Below are 19,094 nucleotides of genomic sequence, written 5' to 3' on the forward strand. Positions count from 1 at the left end.
GTAGTGGAATATTTGAATCTCAATTTCGCATGCAAATAAGACTGGCAACACAATAAACCAGCACAGCAACACATACAAACTAATTGCACTTTACGAGGACTATAGTGGTTTAAAGCACAAAACCAGATGCTAGCATGCATTGTCTGTATTTATCAATAAAGAAACCAGAAGCTACATTTCTCTAAGGCAAAAGGAAAAGGTAGTAGAATAAAAAGAACTATAGAAGCTCTTCCAATGTACACATATATATTGTAAAATCCACCATTATGTAAGATTGTCATCTCGTTCATGTAGCTACAGACTCTGGCGATATTAGGCAGCTATTACATATCTGAGAAGTTAAACCTGTGTTTTGTGAGCTGTAGAAAACTAGAGATTTATTTTCTGTTGATACATATTTTGTATAAATACATTCTAAATACATTCTGCATATGCTTGGCTATATATGCAAAACAGTTGGCTAAAGGCAGGGATTCAAGCTTTTTCTATTTAGGATTTGTTTAGTTCCTTTCTCTTTCTTTCTTGGGACATCCTGGGACATCCTGTCTCAATTTACAAATTAATTTGTTGTTCCAGTCATTAATTACTGTAATCAATAAAGATATAAATGTTATTTTTCCCTTCAATGTATTTAGTTTTATCTTTCAGCTCTCTATTCCTTCATTCGTAAGACTGAAGAGACAATGAAACTTAGTATAGACATCCTTTTGGGTATAGCCTTTTATAAAACACATTTTTCAATTTATGAGTTGTTTCTACATCTTTTTTCAGATCATTCTTCAAGTTATCAAATGATTTCTTGAACTGTGGATTCCAATAGTCAAACACATGACTGTTCTTTACCTATTTTGACAGCCTGATGATCACATCTATCTGCTTGGCTAATTGCCAGGTGTTCAAGTGATTCTTCATTAGGATCCCCAAATGCATTTCAGAATTGATGTTCTGACTTCAAGAACATGAATACTTTCCTATTCTCACCTTTCTTTCTAAGCAAGCAGACTTGCAAAGTTCAAAGCCTAGACAACACTTATAGAGATGGAAATACACTCTTGATGAGTGTGTGTCGTGTCCCCCCCACCCCCCCAATCATTCTTTCTTTTCCTCAAGGCACTTAATTTTATAAACTCATGGAGAATGCAACTGAGTCCAAAGGCTACCTTAGGTCAGTGTCAAGAAAAAAGCATCACTGATTTATAGCTTTCTAGGTCAGATTAGATGCAAGAGTTTCATTTGTTGGATGGATTTCTTTAAATATGAATTCTTCACCCTAACTACCTGGTTTTGGTTTTCTTCAATGCTGCCTCAGTAACTGTGAAAAGTGAACAATCCTCTTAAAGATGCTGATACTACTGAAATACCGAGGGAGACAAAGTAACACAACGTTTTCTTTAACTCGGAAGATACGCCTGCTACTGTACTGGCTCCACCTTGTGGCCAATCTTGTACTTAATTTTTTTACTAGATGTCTGAGTCAACTTCTTAAAAACATTCTTACATAATTATTGACAGATAAATATGTGAACTTCCTTTATAACTTTTAGATCAAATGGGTTGAATATTTCTGATAACAGAGAAATAGGGGAACTAGTTAAAGACAAGATCAGTGCATGCAAGCATCGCCTATTTTCCCGTATAACGCTGTCAATCACAGTATTTGATTACATCCTCCTTGTTACAGAAGCTTCGGTAAGGCATAGTGAGAGCAAATATCTGTCAGCACTTTTGAACCCCAACCTGCAGTAATATTGCTGTTCAGTATTGAACTTGGTGTGGCCAGTGAAATAATCTGCAGCTGAGCTTTAAGAACTGCCTAGACTTTCTGCCAAAACATAACCACAGATCTACTGTTGTTTATTTTGGCAGCATTTTTTTTGCTTCTCCAATACAAATATTTTTCATGTGGTTGTCATTAAATAAAATGCTAGCATTCATACAGAAGAAAAAGCAGATACTTCTCAATCAGTCTCTTGCCTGTAGAGCTTATCTTGCCATCCCTGAACCTGAATAAGTATGTTCAGTAACTGCCCTGATTTGACTGCTTGACAACCCAAACCACGAAATTGGCATAGAAAAGGAAAAAAGACACAGCAGAAATTACGGAAGATAGCCAGCATCTGAACTTATTGACCACATCGTAGTCCCTTGTTCGTAACTCAGTTATATAAGGTCATATTTTAGTGTATAGCACAACTACGTATTTTCTTGAGTGAGTAGTTCACTTTTGGCACCTTCAGCATTGGCAGCAGGAAGGCAGTGACCAGACAGGGTATGCTGGATTTGCTGTTCTGTTGTGTATCACCTTGTATATTATTGGACAGAGCTTCTAAGGGTCACATGAGAAATTGAATTCATCTCTGTTTAAAAATATTGTCAGAGATGCAAGATTGCAGAGATCGAGAGCACACAAATTATGTTTCCAGAAACTGGTCCAGTCAGTTAGTTGCTAGGTATTTGACAGGATGGGGCTAGCTGTGCATGTATTTTGGCCATCTTAATATCAAAGATGTATCTGTGATCCATATGATGTGGAAACAATGCAAGTCCCTGTTTCCAAGGAGTCGCAGGTCCCAGCAAATTATTCCTGGCAAGGAAAATCTCTTGAGAAGTCATGTAGAGTATCCACGATATCCATAGGTGAATAACAAAGCAGCCTTACCTGTTAATATGTGTCAAGCTAGAGAATATTCCATATCTAGATTTCCATTTTATGTTCCCATAGATGTGCTCAAAAATCTGAAAACAAATGCAAGTTGGCAAGGCTGGCACATAGTGAGTTAATAGCATTGAAGTCTCACTCCTTCTGCTGTACTTCATACCCATTTCATAAATCAAATTTGCTTACAGCTGCAGTACAGTTTTATATGAAGAAATCCTTGCAAGATGTTATACCAAGAAAAAATATTTGCGTTAAATAAGTGTGTTGCTTGGTCATAAGGCACTATGCACACAGTACACGCTGTGCTATGAACTATGCCACACAGCTACTGAATACTTATTTTGTTCTGCTCTGGTAGCTACATGTTTGTCAAAATGTTTTCTGAGCCTGGCACAGTCACTGGTTCAACTTCTAGCACAGTGAGGCAGCACAGCGAAGGGGGCAGGATGGGAAGGGGGAGACCTGCCTGTAGCAAAGGGGGCTCTAACCTTTAAAGCCACAGCATGGCTTGCATTTTGAATGACTGGAACAAGGGTGGGAGGAAGCTAGAAAAGTCTATCTTACATCTGCTTGAGACAGTAGAGACCAGCACTAAACATGAAAGCTGCCAGGCATATGTCATAGCATGCAATAACAATTCCTTAAAATAAAACCAGAGGGAATGCTGCTGCTTCATGTTCTGCAGTGTGCCAGGGTAGGAGGAGGTTGGCTGGTAATACAGGGTTGAAATGCAAATATTGAAATGCCATCTGAATTGGTACATAAGTTTTGGAGATGTTGATACTCTGGTGTTCATTATTGAAATCCATTTTATATCCTGGATTTTGCTGTTGTGCTCCCAAGTATCCTCATCAAATCACTGTTCAGCCATCCTTTTTGCAAAAAATTAAAATCCAGTGCCTCATTTCTGGGGAACCTCAAATCTTCAGGCTCTAAAAAAAAGTCACTTAAGACTTCTGCACGGCTCAGTGAGGCACAAGACAGGACCAAACCTGCTGCTCGAGCAGGAGCACACAAGCACAAGTAAATGTAACTCATATTTAATCACAAAAGTGGTATCTGCTTTTTTGTCAGCTCAGAGAATTATACAGTAGGTGGAGTACCTTTCTGAGCAGGGTGCAAAGCAGTGAATAAACAACATTGCAAAGCCTTCAGAATCACTGTTAGAACCAACAAGATACCCTGAACATTAGTATCCAGAAACTTCCTGCAAGATGCTTTTCCATGACTACAAATAAGATTTTGCAATTCCTTGGATATAATTACAAGAGAGAGACCGACTCACATGTAAACAGGGATTTTAAACCACACAAGAGTTTAGTAATTTTTCATATAATCAAGCTCCAATCCTGTTTTCTCTCAGTTCCAAAAAATGGCTATCCTTTATCCTGAATTACTCTTTTGATACTTACGTCAGTACATATGAAAAGGGGTGGAAAGGTAAGGAGACAAGAAGAACAGATCGTACAAAGTTTGACAGTCGTAACTAGCATAATACTATTCATTAATATTTATATTAAGAAAGTACCCAATGTTTCACCATGCTTCTGTGCCTCATTCCCTAACAGGGTGTTATGCTTTATTCGTAGGTGGTTGGAATTGCTTAGACCTATAACAGAAACTAGAAAAAAAAAAGGGGGGGGGGGGGGGGGGTGTATGATCAAATCAGTCCCCGTCCAACAAAATTTTCTTTTAATCCTCATATTTACTACCTTGATCAGTCATACTACACACACATTATGACTCTGCCTCTCTGCCTGCTTAAAAAACAAACAAACAAACAAAAACACACCACACACACAAAAAAACATCACACGAACATATATCATTCACTCACAGTTTTGAAGTGAACAGAACCCTAAATAGTTGCTAGGTTAGCCTTTGATAACTATTGGAGCTACATTTCTAGAGAATTTATACAATATTTTTTCAGAACACCCTTAGGTGTTATCATCATAATTTTTGCTATTTTATAGTCATGTTTAACTGTCATTCAGCAAGGTTATTTATATAAATGATATTCGTGGCTACTTTCCACCAGCAGATGGCACAATTACAGGTCCAACAGTTCTACAATTACTGGAATATGCAGGAGAGCTTTGAAGTACGTAGGTCTAAGCTATAGTTATGCTTTTCCTTTAACAGCTTTTATTAGGGTTTTCATGGAGACAAGGCTTCTAGTGGGAGGCTGAATGAAACGTATTATTATGTCTTTTCTAGGGCAATTTTATCTCCTTTTTTGCTCTCTGGATACTTTATAGCCCTGTTACAGACAAAATGAATAGTGAATGTTACATTAAATGGCTTATAATTTCTAGAATATAGATTGTGTCTATGTGTAAAGCCCAGTTCTTGAAAAGTGCAGATGGGTAGCCCAAGAAAAACAATATCCTAGCCCGAGAGCAGGAACAGCAAAAACTATGATGGTGCACCTTCTGCTGTGTGCTCCAACCAGGAACATCGTTGATGGTGCCAGGAAGGGCAGCCTGTACGGCGCAGAGGGGCTTATTGTTTGCATCTCCACAGTAGCTAAAGGCTCTGCACAAACGTAAATGACATTCTTTGCTAAACACTGTCTTCCAGTCAAAACAGAAAAGGATGTTGTGAGGAGCACTACCCTGTATAGCATACAGGTGAACGTGACTGAAGCATGGGTAAAAATAAAAGTGAAATGGTAAATTCCATGCCCATGACATAAGCAATAAGAACTAAAGATCTACATCATCCTCCTCTTTTTGAGTAGGTCTTCTTCAGCCTCATGCAGTCCAGAGGCAGTCCAGGTCACCACATCTTCACTGTGGTCATCAGGGGTTGGACCAGACGACCTTCAGAACTTCCTTCCAACCTGATGTTTTCAATGATTATCTGTGTTAGCTTAATATACATTTTACAAAAGCTATCATATAACTGCAAAGAATTACAAAAAGATCTCAAAATAATTACTGACAAAGCCATAAGAAATACAAATAAAATTCTAAGTAGACAGTTCATTAGACCTATGAAATAGGAAAACATCTCTGAGCCATAAACTCTGCAAGAAAGCATTCTGGCAAAATACGCTCACCTTGTTCTTACATTTCTCCCTGGGTACCCACTGCTGGCCCATGTCCCCCTTGGAGTGCCCATTCTTCAGCTAAGGCCAGGCATTAATCCAATTCTAGGACAATGTTTAAGCCTTCCCAACAGAACGGACTGAAGAAAAGCAATGGATTACAAGAGACAACAAATTGAAAACCAGTAAATCTCTGGAAGGGCATACAAGGTAAAGCACCTCTGGCAGCACCTATTACTTGCTGAGGGAGACAGGGCACTGGGGTGGTCAAACTTTTGGACCTAATAAAACCCCATGACATCAGAAAAAACACTCAGTAGCATCATAACGTCTGCTGACTACCAATTCCTGGAAGCTGCTAGCCTGTGGTACAGTGGCATGTAGGAGGATATGGGGATTGTGTTTGTAGGAGAGAACAAGCTGGGTTTATGTATCCATTTTCTTCAGGCTTTTTAGATATTAGCTAGCTCCTCACTACACAAGTAGCTGCAAAGGGTATACAAATGTACTTGTTATTCCTGAACAGGCCAGACAGTGACTTTGTCATTATTACTAGTTTACTTGAAGTTTATTTTATTCTAAAAATAATCCAGAGCATAGAAGCGTGCACTTGAAGAGAAAAGCAAATAAGGTTTCCCCTCCTCCAAATTCAAGTACAGTTAGCAGGCAATAGCAATGTAAGATCACTGAAATGTTGTTGTGTTTTTTTTCCTACAATGAAAATGACTAGGTATTCAGGTGATTCATACATTTAAGTAAAAACAAAATATACACATGCAAAATTTCAATGCTTTAACACAAAAATGTCATCATGAATCCATTTTCAGTGCAAATGAATGCCACGGCAATACTCAAATATCTGGAATAAGCAATTTAAGAGCTGAAATAGCCTCTCTTGGTTAATTAATTGCTATTTTTGTTTGAGGAGGTGTGTGGCAATTTGCAGATAGCAATGTTTATACAAGAAATGCCACAAGCTTCATTGTTGCTGCCCACCTCTACCCACAAAAAACACTTGGGTTATAATCAGCACCTTCAGACAAACTCTGCTACACACAAGGATTTCATTCACTTGAGAGGATTACTCCTGAGACATTTTTGTTTTCTAATACCTGTTTGTTTGTAGTTTGGTTGCTTTCTGTGTGTCAGAGATTCCATTCAATAGCTATCAAGGGCATGACATTTTATTATGAGAAGTATTGCATTTATTTTGAGCGTGTTTATTCTCTGAACTAAATATTTAGTTCAATATGCTTGCTGTAAATAGGCTCAATTGCCCCTTAAGGTAAAAGGCCACAAGCTACAGTGTCACAGCTCCTGCTTTGAGAAACAGTTTGATCCATCTTAAGTGGAACAGTTTCCAGATAAATGTTTCCACATAATAAGTATTTGCCTCTTAATTAATCTATATCCCTTAAAAAGAATCAGGCTCTCAAGGACTGTATGTCACAGCTGCAGAAAAGCATATTTAGAGGGAAGAAATAAGGTGAAGAATTACAAGAGCGGTTGAAAGCTGAGGAGCAGGAACGTTGGCATATCCAGTCATTCAAAGTCATGAGCAACACTGAAAGGTCATTTCTTTCTCTTGACTTGAAATGATTGATGTGAATGGAAAGCTATTTTCTTAATTAATAAAAGCATGAAGGGAAGCTATAGTCTAAAATAAATGCATTAATACAGTCACTTTCAACAGAATATGGCTGGCAGTGTCTTAAGTCTGGCCCAAAGTATTGGATGTCCACAACTTGAAATTACTTGTTCTTTGCTCATATACTTAGTGCTATTTAAATTCTGAATATAGCTAACAGTATTAGACAGCATCACATCATGTTTTTTGGCTCACCAGAGTTGCAACTCTTTTCTGCTCTTCCCCCCCTGGGCAGTCTCAAAACAACTCCAAACCACATGCTGTGCAAGTGCTGCATGATTGTCACTGGAGCTCTGTTGCCCATTCCTTCAAATAACTGTGCTTGCACTGCAGATCATTAGGACAATTATTTTTTCAAAATGAATGCACCAAACATTTTCTAAACCTTAAGTTTTCTTAAAACATTTTTTTTTTCAAATTAATACACTCAATGACCATCACCACAATACACAAGGAAGGCAAAATCCTTCTTGATATATCTCTGTCAAGTCCATTGTACAAAACAAAGCCAGCATAGCCAAAGGTACTAGCCAAGGTTTTTAGTACTATCTCACAGGGAAGCATCACCTTACCTTACAAGAAAATCAGCTATTGACTGTCCTCAGAGGAAAATAATAACAACAACAATAACAAAATAACAATAATAACAATAATAATAGATTACAAAATCAAAGCTGGAGTGAATACTGCTTCCAGGTGAATGCAAATAGTGGTGGAGGGAGGAAAATCTAATCACTCACAAACAAAGAAACAGCATTCAGTCTGCACTGACAGGAAAAAAAAAAAAAAAGGATGAAGCAATAAGGAAATGGAAGAGAAAACTTCAGAGGATGATTCCATAGAGATACTGTGATGGAAGGAACAGCTTTAAGGACCATGTATTTCAACCAGCCGATCCCTCTGCTTCCCCATCCAACTCAGGTATACCTTTCTAAAAAGGCCTATTTCCCTGGTAAGGATTAGAAAGATACTTTTTATCTGAATATGTAAAAGACAGCTGACTGCAGCCTCAGGGATTTGGGAATGGCAAATCTCTCATCTCTGCAACACTCCAGGAAATTCAGCCATTTTTATATTTTCTTAAAGCATGCTGTAGGATTGACTAAGGGATGCATCCATCCCCCAGAGAAATGGCACAAAAATCATTAAATATCATCTACTGCTATACCAACCAATGACAGGCCATCCACAACACATGCATACACAACGGCAAATTGCTTGGAAATGCTTAACATCTGACTGCTGATTAGATTTCCTCAGGACTGTTTTCTAGAAGAAGAAGGGCACATTGTTCATAAACATCCCTATTGGCTCCTGGCAGTGCCTGCCATACCTTTCCTCCTTCCTGCACACCTCTGGATCCAGCCACCCAGCACTTGGTGCTCCATTTCTGACTACTGCATACCAACCATGAACAAAATGCAGCACGGGAGTATATCTTTTATGGTTTTAACTAAAGCACAACACTTTGTGTTCTCTACACAAGTCAGAACTCTACCACTTTTTCCTCCAGCCTCTCACTTGGATAGGAAAGAAGTCCTTTGCTGGAGCTGATAAGCTCCAAGGTCAAAATCCTGTAACAGCAAGTTTCCTAATCAGCTTCCAACCATAAATAATTTTGTTTTCCACTTGCTTTGTGAATTATTAGAGATATTTACGTAAAATGTATTACCGCTCCACTAACAATCAGTTTGACATAAGTGTTGATTTACTGTCTTCTAGAAAATTATGTTGCAAAGTTACTGTGTAGAAATAATTGCTGTCATGCTATAGTTTCCTGGAACTTGTTACTAGGACCAGACTGCTCTAAGTACGATGTACAGGTCCTTCAGGAAAGTGCAGTTAAGATTTAGAGCTAAGGTAATGTCACACGTTTACAGAGCAGCACCACAAATAACTTGACCATGTGTTTACGGTAATTTTATTTACAAGTTACCATATGACACCTGTAGTACTACAGTTTTTGTAACACCATTAGCAGTAAAATAAGTCACATGTAAAGAGTAGGAGACAGCAGAGAAAAATGTGCACACAATGCAGAAAAGCTATTCAGTTATGACTGAAAGTAGGTATTTTTCTACAGACTTTGAAAGCAAGGAAGAATATACATGTTGAGAAGAGCAAGTTCTTCACCCCTGTTATTTCTACAATACTTTTTTTTTTTTTTGGTACAGTGATACTTCGGTATGATGAGTACTACACACTAGTAGTCAGACGCAAGTGGTGGGGAGATAACTATCTTAATACCTTGTCCTCTTGAGCACCCAGAAAGTTCTAAGCAAAGCTTCCCTCTTTTAAAGGAAAGTTATCCAGGGCAGATTTACTTGCAAAGCCAGTAGTGCAGAATTGCTACTGAGGGGTCAGAAGAGACAGAACTTAAGACTAGAGAGTTCCCATGCATTGCATATTGCCTGTGCGTTCTCATCTGGTCTGAAGTTAAGTAGTTGGTGAGCAAAACCAGTTGCAGCATTCCACAAGTCTTTTTACAGTGCCATGATCTAATAAGGCTGAGCGTAGCTTAGCAGAATCCCAAAATCAAGCAGAGAAAAAAGCCCTTCTGCTGTCTTATAATCCTTGGCTCTAATGATGCTGGTGTTGAGCCTGGGCCTTTCTCAAGAGGAAAAACGTAGAGGAGCATTTCTGAAGATACTCTAGTTCTAGATGTATTCTGGTAAGACTCAGAAGAAAATAACCTTATTGCAGCATCAGATGCAACCCTTTTCTGCTTCAAAGTACAGCAGCAGCTTCCAGAAAGCAAACATATTATTCAGGATGCTGCCCCCCCCCCCCAAAAAAAGGCAAAAACACACACACAAAAAAAAAGCAAATCAAAAAACCGACCATCTTTAATAGCCTGGAACAACTGTCAATGCACAAAATCCATGCTAGTGGCAACTGCTGGAAATACAAAGAAAATAAAAGCTGCACAGTAATAATTATTTCCACTACTAACTACACACAGGATATATTGCTTTTGGTACAATGCCATTTATTGTCAAAAGAAGAAAACCAGTGATTACGTTGGGCGCACATGAATTACACAGACCTTTGCCATGCTGGAATAACAGCATATTATAGTTAGAGAAATGTCATCAAGTCAGCTGTAAAAACAGCTTAATACAATTCTCCCAGCATACCAAACCACCCTCAAAAACAAGCTTACAAATTAAGTTTAACTACAAAAGAATACTTAAAAAATGACCAGTTTGTTTTTTCCTTAATCCCCACCTTTGTCCTGAGGACTGCATATACACTGCACATGAGAGCAAACAGAATTAAACACAGCTACAGTGACACCAACAATGTTCATGTAAGTACTTTCGTGTAAACTGACCTGCAAAAGTTTGTTCCCTTCACATTTCTGTGGCCTACCTATTCAATGAGCCTGCAAAAGTATATGCATGTACAAGGACTAGCAGAGCTTTTAAAAAAACATAACACTTTAAAAAATCTGTTTTGAACTTGAGTCTAAGATGTCTCAACTACAAGCTAGAATATTTGTGAGTTTTAAGACTTTAACACAGGAATATAGACTGGTTTTTTAGCCAAAATTTTCTCTCAAGAGCTAGCTATTGAAATTAAAGGTGAGCTAGGAGAAAGGCTCAACTAAAAAACCTTCCCCTGAATTGTTCCACTCACTTGTGATATAATCAATTCAGTAAGTCTCAAGCCAAAATTCTGAATATTCAGCATTTTTGCATTTGCTGTTTTAAGGCAGAAAAACATCTTCGGAAGAAGCCATTTACTTTTAGATATAAGAACAAAAGCAGAAGGTGCATTTCAAGTCTTTTTCAGTAATAGCTTTTTTTCTTTTTTTTTTTTTTTTTTTAAGTATGCTATTCTCTTCCAGCTTTGGGTTTTACTATTTTTTGCTAGAAATTTTGAAATAGTTTTTAGAAGCATGAAAGAATGCATCATAGCTGGAGAGACTAAAACAGTTTTCCATTGTTATTTCTGGGTTGTGTGTTCAAGGTTGGCATTAAAATTGTAAGGTGGAATTAACAGATCACTGTACTGCGCAACAACTTCGCTGGTGTTGCCCTAGGCACTACGGTGACCGCAGGAGGGGAACTGCATTGTGCTGTGCATGTTTCCTCCCTAAAGCCAGTGGTTGGAGTGTAACCAACAGGCCGTAAGTCAGCTGCCTGTACCCAGGGCCCAGCTCCATGAAGCACAGCTGGGTCTGTGGCTCAGTTTTACAGAAAAAAATGAACGAAAGTGGAGTTGAGAGACTGTATGTGAACTACAGCCAGCAAAAGAAAGAAAAGAACAGAGGTGGTAGCAGTTAAAGGACTTGGGAGAAAAATGCCATCATGGAACCTATAAACCCTGAGGAAGAGAAGCATTGCTGGAAGACAGTAATAACTCAGCAAGATTAAAGGTCAGCTCAGTCCAAGCAGCAATGGCAGGAGACATAGAGAAGTAGTATTTCAGTTGACAAGCTAATACAGTTGAGCATCACACAAATGCACAGGGAGACTCACAAGATAACCAAGAGTATTTAACTCAGTATTTTTAGATGAGAAAATGCTGGAAACCCAACATGCTGGCAAGGTATTTCTTGCTCTTTTCCACAGAATCAGAAAAAAAGATTCCTTTGACCAGCTTTCCTGCACAAACATAAGCTACTTGTAAGTGTGTGTGTGCTGCGAGGAAGATGAGAGGCAATTTTAGAAAAGTAGCAAGAAGTTTCCAGTATTCACAAAGTATTAAAAAATATTTGGAGTCAAAAAGAGAAAAATTTGAACCAGGGTCTGTTGAATCTCAGGCTGAAGTTCCCAACAGCAACAAAAACCCAGTAGAATGGGGTTTCACATCACATCTTACATAAATGTATTGTCCCTTTTTGTTCCTTGTATGTTTTTACATTGCCGTCCCAGAAATCAACACAGTTACCAGATCACATACTATGCTTTCAACAGGAACAATCTCAGGAGACCTTCCAGTTTTTATGCTTACCACTTCAGTGGATTTACATCAGTTTAATTAATATGATCAGTAAGCTGTTATCACCAGAATCTCATGAATCCCACAGATTTTTGGAACAACTGAGAATTTAGATTCACTTTTAATTAAGATGACAGAGAAAAGTAAATTGGTAAAATAGCAGGACACACTGAAAAAATGGACAAAGTTGTGAAAGAGTTGTGAAGGATACCTGAATTTGTGTGCGTAATTCATAAAATAGAAAGATAAAGGGTTTACAGAACAATTCTCATATCTAACTTCCAAGATTAACATTCACATGAACACAGCATGAGCAGAGCCACATTTGAACACTGGTCACCTCTTGCACTTGTACAAGTGACAGAATATCGCTTTGCAGAGTAACCAAAGCCTTCTCAGAAACCAGAGTTCAAGCTGCAGAACTCTTCTGAAGCTGAGGAGTTTCATGTGCGACAGAGCAAGATAACCATCAACAGAAATGGCATGTATTGATGTTATTAAAGTTTAAGTCTTCTACACTTTTATTTTTTAAGCTTGTCAGTGTTATCTGTAAATTAGTAGCAAGAATAGCGAAATAAAATGTACACAACATGGAAGCGTGCATCTTTGGTCTGTAGAGAAAGTACTGGCAGCAGAGACATTGCTTATACTCGAAAGCATTTTTACTTTGTATTTGAGTGCACCATCTCCCCCAGCCCCGGGGGTTCAGCTTCCAGGGCACTCTAGCTACAACAGCCCAGCCCACACGAACAAACCCAAGTACCCACCTATACAGTCTTTGACTCCAGGAGTTTAAGACTGCCCATTACGCTTCAAGCTCACAGATAGAAAAGATCAAAGGATCAGTGTCCGATTCTGGTGGAACACAGAAAATACGCATATTTTAACTAACCCCACTTAAACAAGCATTACAAGAGTGCTAATCAGCAGCTTGTCAAAACCTCCACTGTGACAAGCTGCAGTTTTGTTATACCTTGAAGTAACTCACTGAAATACCTATGTTGCAATCCAATGTACTGCTGGCAGGAACAAAAAGACAAAGGCAGCTACATTCAGAGAAAAAGAACATGCATAACCCTATCTATAGCCAAATTAAATTCTGTAACATTCTGGAAGAAAATGCATTCGCCGCTGTGAAAGCCAGAGAGGGGATGGAGAGATGAATTTTAACAAGCCAGTTTTCAGAGTTGTCACAGACCTGTCAGTTACTGATAAACACTTGTTAGTTTCAGGTCACATTTTTTCTGTTTCCATATTAATTACAGAAGTTTTTAGCTGCCATCATCCAATTACATCTTTTAAGAGCTCGGTTCTTTGGCACAGCTTGATTTTAGGCTTAAAAATATAAACATAAAAACCATATAAAGCCCATTACAGCGATGTAACAGTGCACTGCTCCCAGACATCACAGAATGTTTCAAACCTTGGTGAGAAGAACCTTTTTCATAGCAAAATGAAAACATTTGGTCTTTAAGGATTGCTCAAGTAATTCTTTTCAAGATTTCCTGGGAAATGGGCTATAGCTATAATATCAAGAGAGTCAAAACAATCCATGCTCAATAGTTCAAAATACCAATGGCTTTCAAAACTTTCTTGCCACAAAGATACAACACTTCTGCCTGTCTACAAACTTTACGTGTATTTTTTTTGGATGGCTTCCCTAATTTAATTTCAAGCTGGTATAGTCATACACTAAAACAAACACACTTGTGTATTTTAAAATATTCATGTAGGCTACTTGCTACTACACTGTTCAAGTGACAGTCATTTTTTAGACATGCTAATGTAATACAGTGTATGATTTATAAAACAGCTCATTTTAAAGCGAAATTCCAGTCATTTTTTATATATGCACAGTACTATGCTGATTTGGTAATACAGGGACACAATTTAATGATTTTCTTTGCATTTGTTTTTACAAGATTCAGATGCCAAAAACAAAACAGAACATTAAGTTACCTGATTTAAAAAAGAAAATCACAAACGTTTACAACATTAAAAGAATAAGACGAAATATAAACCTTTGCTACTTACAATTGATCTATACAGATTAACCAAATCACAAATCTGTCACAATATAAACGTTTAATTGTTACAATGAATAAGAACATACAGAAAATGATTTATTTTTTTTAGTTTTTTTATATAAAATCTTCCTTTGCCTTTTTCTTAAATTTTAAACTTACCATTAACTAAATTAGCTATGCATGACTTGTGGGGTACATGACTAAGAAGGCACCAACAGTACAAAGCAAAGACAAAGCAGTTTGAGTATTTTAAGAGTGCTCTACACTGATACAACACAAGAAAAGGCAACAATAGTAAGTAATCCAGCTGCAACCTTTAGAAATTTGTTCTAGATTTACAAAGGTAGTCCAACTTTTACATTTCCTCCAATGTTTCACTTAGTTTGATCACAGCACATGCTACAAAAAAAAACATTGTAAGCTTCACTTTACTAATGTGCACTTTTCACTAATTTAGTGTCTTGATTTCAATTGTTAACTAAACCATTTTGAACCACAAATGAATTTAAAACTTAGTAAAAGGATTGTTTGGATTTTCTGTTTAAACCACTGCATTTACAAAAATACTTCCCCTAAAATCCGGGATTACTTGAAGACATTGCTGTACAAATATAAAAGTACTATGCAAGGGACCAAATTCATGAGTATATTGTGTGTATGTATAGACCTATATTTATACCATATCACTGTGCTGTAACAACACAATAAATTTATCAATAACCAAGGACTATATAAACTACACTAACATAAGCAAATATATATTAATAAAGTTTAAATCTATAGTACAGTTGCTCAGCAAACAACTTCGACATGGTATAAATATAACACAGCGTATTACAGTGGGCAGCAACAACAGGTTTTACTTTTTCTCCCATTCTGTAAGGAAAACCATGCTAAACTCCTTGGGTTTCATTTGGCCACTGCTGAGTTATGTCACCACCTGCTACTCCTGAAAGCTCATAGTGCACCACACCGCTCGGCCCATGTAGTGTGTTGTACACTTCGACTATATATATATATATATACGTAATATTGATGAGGAAGATTCTGGTGACAGTCAGGATAGCAGAATAAGATGCTTCTTTGCCAAAGCATCGATAAGAAGTTCATGTTTGCATATTTTTCTTCAGCTATAAAGTTGGAATGTTTTGACAATCAACTGTTTACATTCCTTATTCCCAAAACATCTTTACCATGAAATACATGTTACTTCAGTTACGAGTTTCGGTTCTCTGCTCTAAAAATACAAAAAGTAGATAAAAGAGAAAAAAAATCAATGTAAAATGATGAAATAGCTGACCTAACAGTGTTGTTATAGGCACCTTCTTTTAAACTGTTTTCAAAGTCTGACAAAAAAAATAATCACGCTTCTGCACTTGACACTTTAACAAATTCTGCTTAACAATGTGTACTGAATTCAGTAGAAGATAGATGAATGCAGTTACTGATACTGATGGATGCCAATTTGATTCAGCAGGATAGCTAAGGAAGAAAGCCTGAAAGCACCAGATGTTAGGTAAAGCAAACCCTTGGCTTCTCATCCCGAGAGACAGATTGCAAAGGTAAATCTCCAGCTCCCCCAAAATCCAAAATTAAAAAAAATATGAAAAAATTACTGGGAAAGAAGGATGAAACAAGCTGCCAAAATTCTTCCTTAATAAATTAAAACTGAGGTGTTACAAACTAATTTCAGTAACAGTCATCTTTCCAACCATGATTCCTGTAGTAATGACGATGGTACAAGTAGCAGAGATTCTAGAAATATTTCAGCTTCTCCAAACCAAGTGAGGAAAGCATTTTGGTAAAGATGTGTAGAAATGTCAAAAGAAATTTCTACACTAGTATCAACAGTCAAGTGCATATTTCTTCTATAGAAATGTTTTTTAGCATAGGTTCCATACCACAATTCAACGATCACTTGTGCAGTGTCCTGATAATGCTCCTAATATGTTCCACGCAACAGAGATTTATGTACCACAGGAATTTCCTAATCAAAAATGCCCTTTAAAATGAACCCTTGCTTATTAAAAATTAGTTTTGGTAGGCTAACACTCAAACTATAAGAAAAGGAAAATTTTGAAATGGAATCTTGTAAGCACCCTTATCTATTGAAATCTAAGTTAATGGCTTTCTTTTCTTTGAAAAACAGACTTAAGTGGTATGAGGAAGCCTGGAGTTATTAACCAGCAAGCATCCTTGTATACTACAGTAGCAATTGAACCTGATTTCCATTCAAACACATTACCCAAGAGGAAACCAAAAACTAATCCTTTATGTTAATGTGAAGATATAAGATTTAAATTTATTTCCAGGAATTACAAGTGCATTTTGTTCATATTAGCAAGCAGTCTATACAATCCATTCTTCACTGCTGCCAAAATAAAATGAGAAAAAGACAGCAGAGATATGAAAAGCTAAAAATAGAACTATTTTTCCTAAGTTATTTGTTGAATAGCATTTCAGTTGAACACAACTCAGAGGTAACAATATTTTTTTTTCTCTCAATCATAGGCATGTGGCACTTAGACAATCATCTTTGCACAGAAAGCTTTAACAGTCATGCGAGGGCACAGTAATTATTTTAAACAAGGCAAATTTCTCACCACAGAGAGCAGTGGGGAAAGAAAAGGAGGCACTGCACTGGAACATAACACCTAGTAAACTCCACATTATACAATTTCAGTAACAAATACTTGAAAAGATCATTAAAAGGTATACAATTTTAAACATTATTTAGTGCTAGCTTTGTTTGGTTGTCCTAACTCAGCATTATCAGAAAAGTTTGATAGTACTTGACAACAGAACAGTACTTCATGTCACGAGCTCATGGAGGCTTGATTACAAATCACCATAGTGTAGGTTGCAAGAAATGAACTTGAGATGCTGACATGCTGTAGGAGCAAAAGTAAATTCAGACTTTCTCATTTAAAGATGCAGTGTTCCTCTCTGCAAGAATTCTGAATGTCAGTGATTAAAATGTAAAACTATCAATCCTCATTTGAAGCATTTCATTGGTATGCAGTATGTAGACTGAGTTTATTAACATCATATTTTGGTTTCTCGCTTACCACCACATTCAGATGCCTTCCACAAAGAAAAGCATTCACCTGTAGGTCATCATGCCATTATGTTCTTTGCTAATCTTCCACCACACGGTGAATAAATATAAGTTGGCGAGCTGCCACTCATTCTCTTTGCACAAGTCTTATAAACACTACTATATGGTATGAACTTTGGAAGTACTACGCCTCCAACATGGTTAAACTTTAAATGATCTCTTAAAAAAGGCAGGGAGAAAAGGTACAAGTTTCATCAATACACGGAAAAATGTTTCTTAGATGAATTCAATTAAGATGGGTTCCTATGTGGCTATTACGCTGTATAGAATACCTATATGTACAGCACAGGACACCCAAACAAGTGCATAAGCAAGATTAACATGAACACGACTTATGCTGTAATCCATAGCATAATGGTATAAACCCCACTGGATGCTAACCATTTCTATTTAAAAAGGAAGTGCAAAAAAAATCTGGGATGTCACTGACTTAAAGTGCCCTGAATAGTAGCTTTTCTAAAAAAAATGCCAGCGACTTCAGTAAAGTCAGAAAAACATAGTTCATGGTGTAAACTTCTTATCGGTTAATGAATTATCTTCTTGGATATTGATCCAGGAGTGAAAGGAACCACTGCATCTTTCAAACCAGAAAGCAAGCAGTTAAAACACGGCCAGCAGTAGGTGCACTTACAGTACAGTACTGCAACAGGTCAACAATGGGCATTACGCATAGGAGTGTAAATTACAATTCTTCAGGCTTAAAAGATTCATTGAAAGCATGAAAAGCCAAAACTACCAGGAACTGCCCTCCTGAATGGCTCAAAGGAGTTAGTGGATAAGCTGAGAGAGGCCACAAGACATGACCAACAATAAAGAACTGGGAAGAAGAACAGCAACGTTTGAGCATGCCCAGTCCTTTAAGTCCTTGTCCTACAAAAAAGAGCAGAGACATATTTAAGTGAAGAAAGTTTTAACATTGTCTTTCAAAACAGATACATTTTCCTATTTGTGTTTTTATACACCATGTCTTACCATGAGTCAGAGACAGCAGTACCAATATATATTATTTTAAAAAAAGCTTTCCCTGAGAAACTCCTTAGCCTAGCAAGTAGCCAGGAGACCAACTATTTAAAATGTTAGCTTCGTTATCCACATGGGTTATAACTCCCCCCAAACACAAGCCGTTCCCTGTGTAAGTCCTTTTAAACTCCTAAGTGACAAAATACAGAAACATGACTATTAAACAGGAAGATATTTCTACCTTTCTCCAAATTACTCATTATTTATTTGAATAATTGCTTATTTTCACATGGCTTCTTAATTCCAAAAACTACAATCAAAAACTATGACAGGAAATAACACACTGAGCAGAGCTAGCTGACAAAGTGTGGGGTTGGGGAGGAGAGTATAAGTGCACAGGAAGAGACTTGTTACTGTGCAGTCCAAGCCAACTGCTAAGGACCAGTTTTCACTACGTCAGCTACTTAAACTGCTGTGAAACAGAGTATCTAATAATTCTAACGACAGATTTGTACAATATACCAGCATATCGTGATCAAGTTAAGTAAAACACTTAAATTTCAGCATCACATCAACCAAATCAACTTCTCGTAATAGCATTCAAAGAAATTTCCCTTAGCACTGGATCCCCGATAGGTATCTTTATCCCTTAATCCCTAATACAACCTAGGGAAGTGTGGTCT

The 19,094-nt window shown here is 37.3% G+C and overlaps 1 protein-coding gene across 1 annotated transcript in view; it reads right to left on the reverse strand.

The window, feature by feature from the left end:
* Positions 1 to 14,174: 14,174 nt before the first annotated feature.
* Positions 14,175 to 19,094, reverse strand: part of MAPK1 (mitogen-activated protein kinase 1) — a 36,184-nt gene continuing 31,264 nt past the window's right edge. Inside the window, exon 9 of the mRNA XM_080559836.1 lies at positions 14,175 to 18,321. The gene's annotated coding sequence lies outside the window, so the exon portion shown is untranslated. The remainder of the gene's footprint in view (positions 18,322 to 19,094) is intronic.

The sequence above is a fragment of the Anser brachyrhynchus genome (genome assembly GCF_964034855.1).
Source record: "Anser brachyrhynchus genome assembly, chromosome: 17".
Lineage (NCBI taxonomy): Eukaryota > Metazoa > Chordata > Aves > Anseriformes > Anatidae > Anser > Anser brachyrhynchus.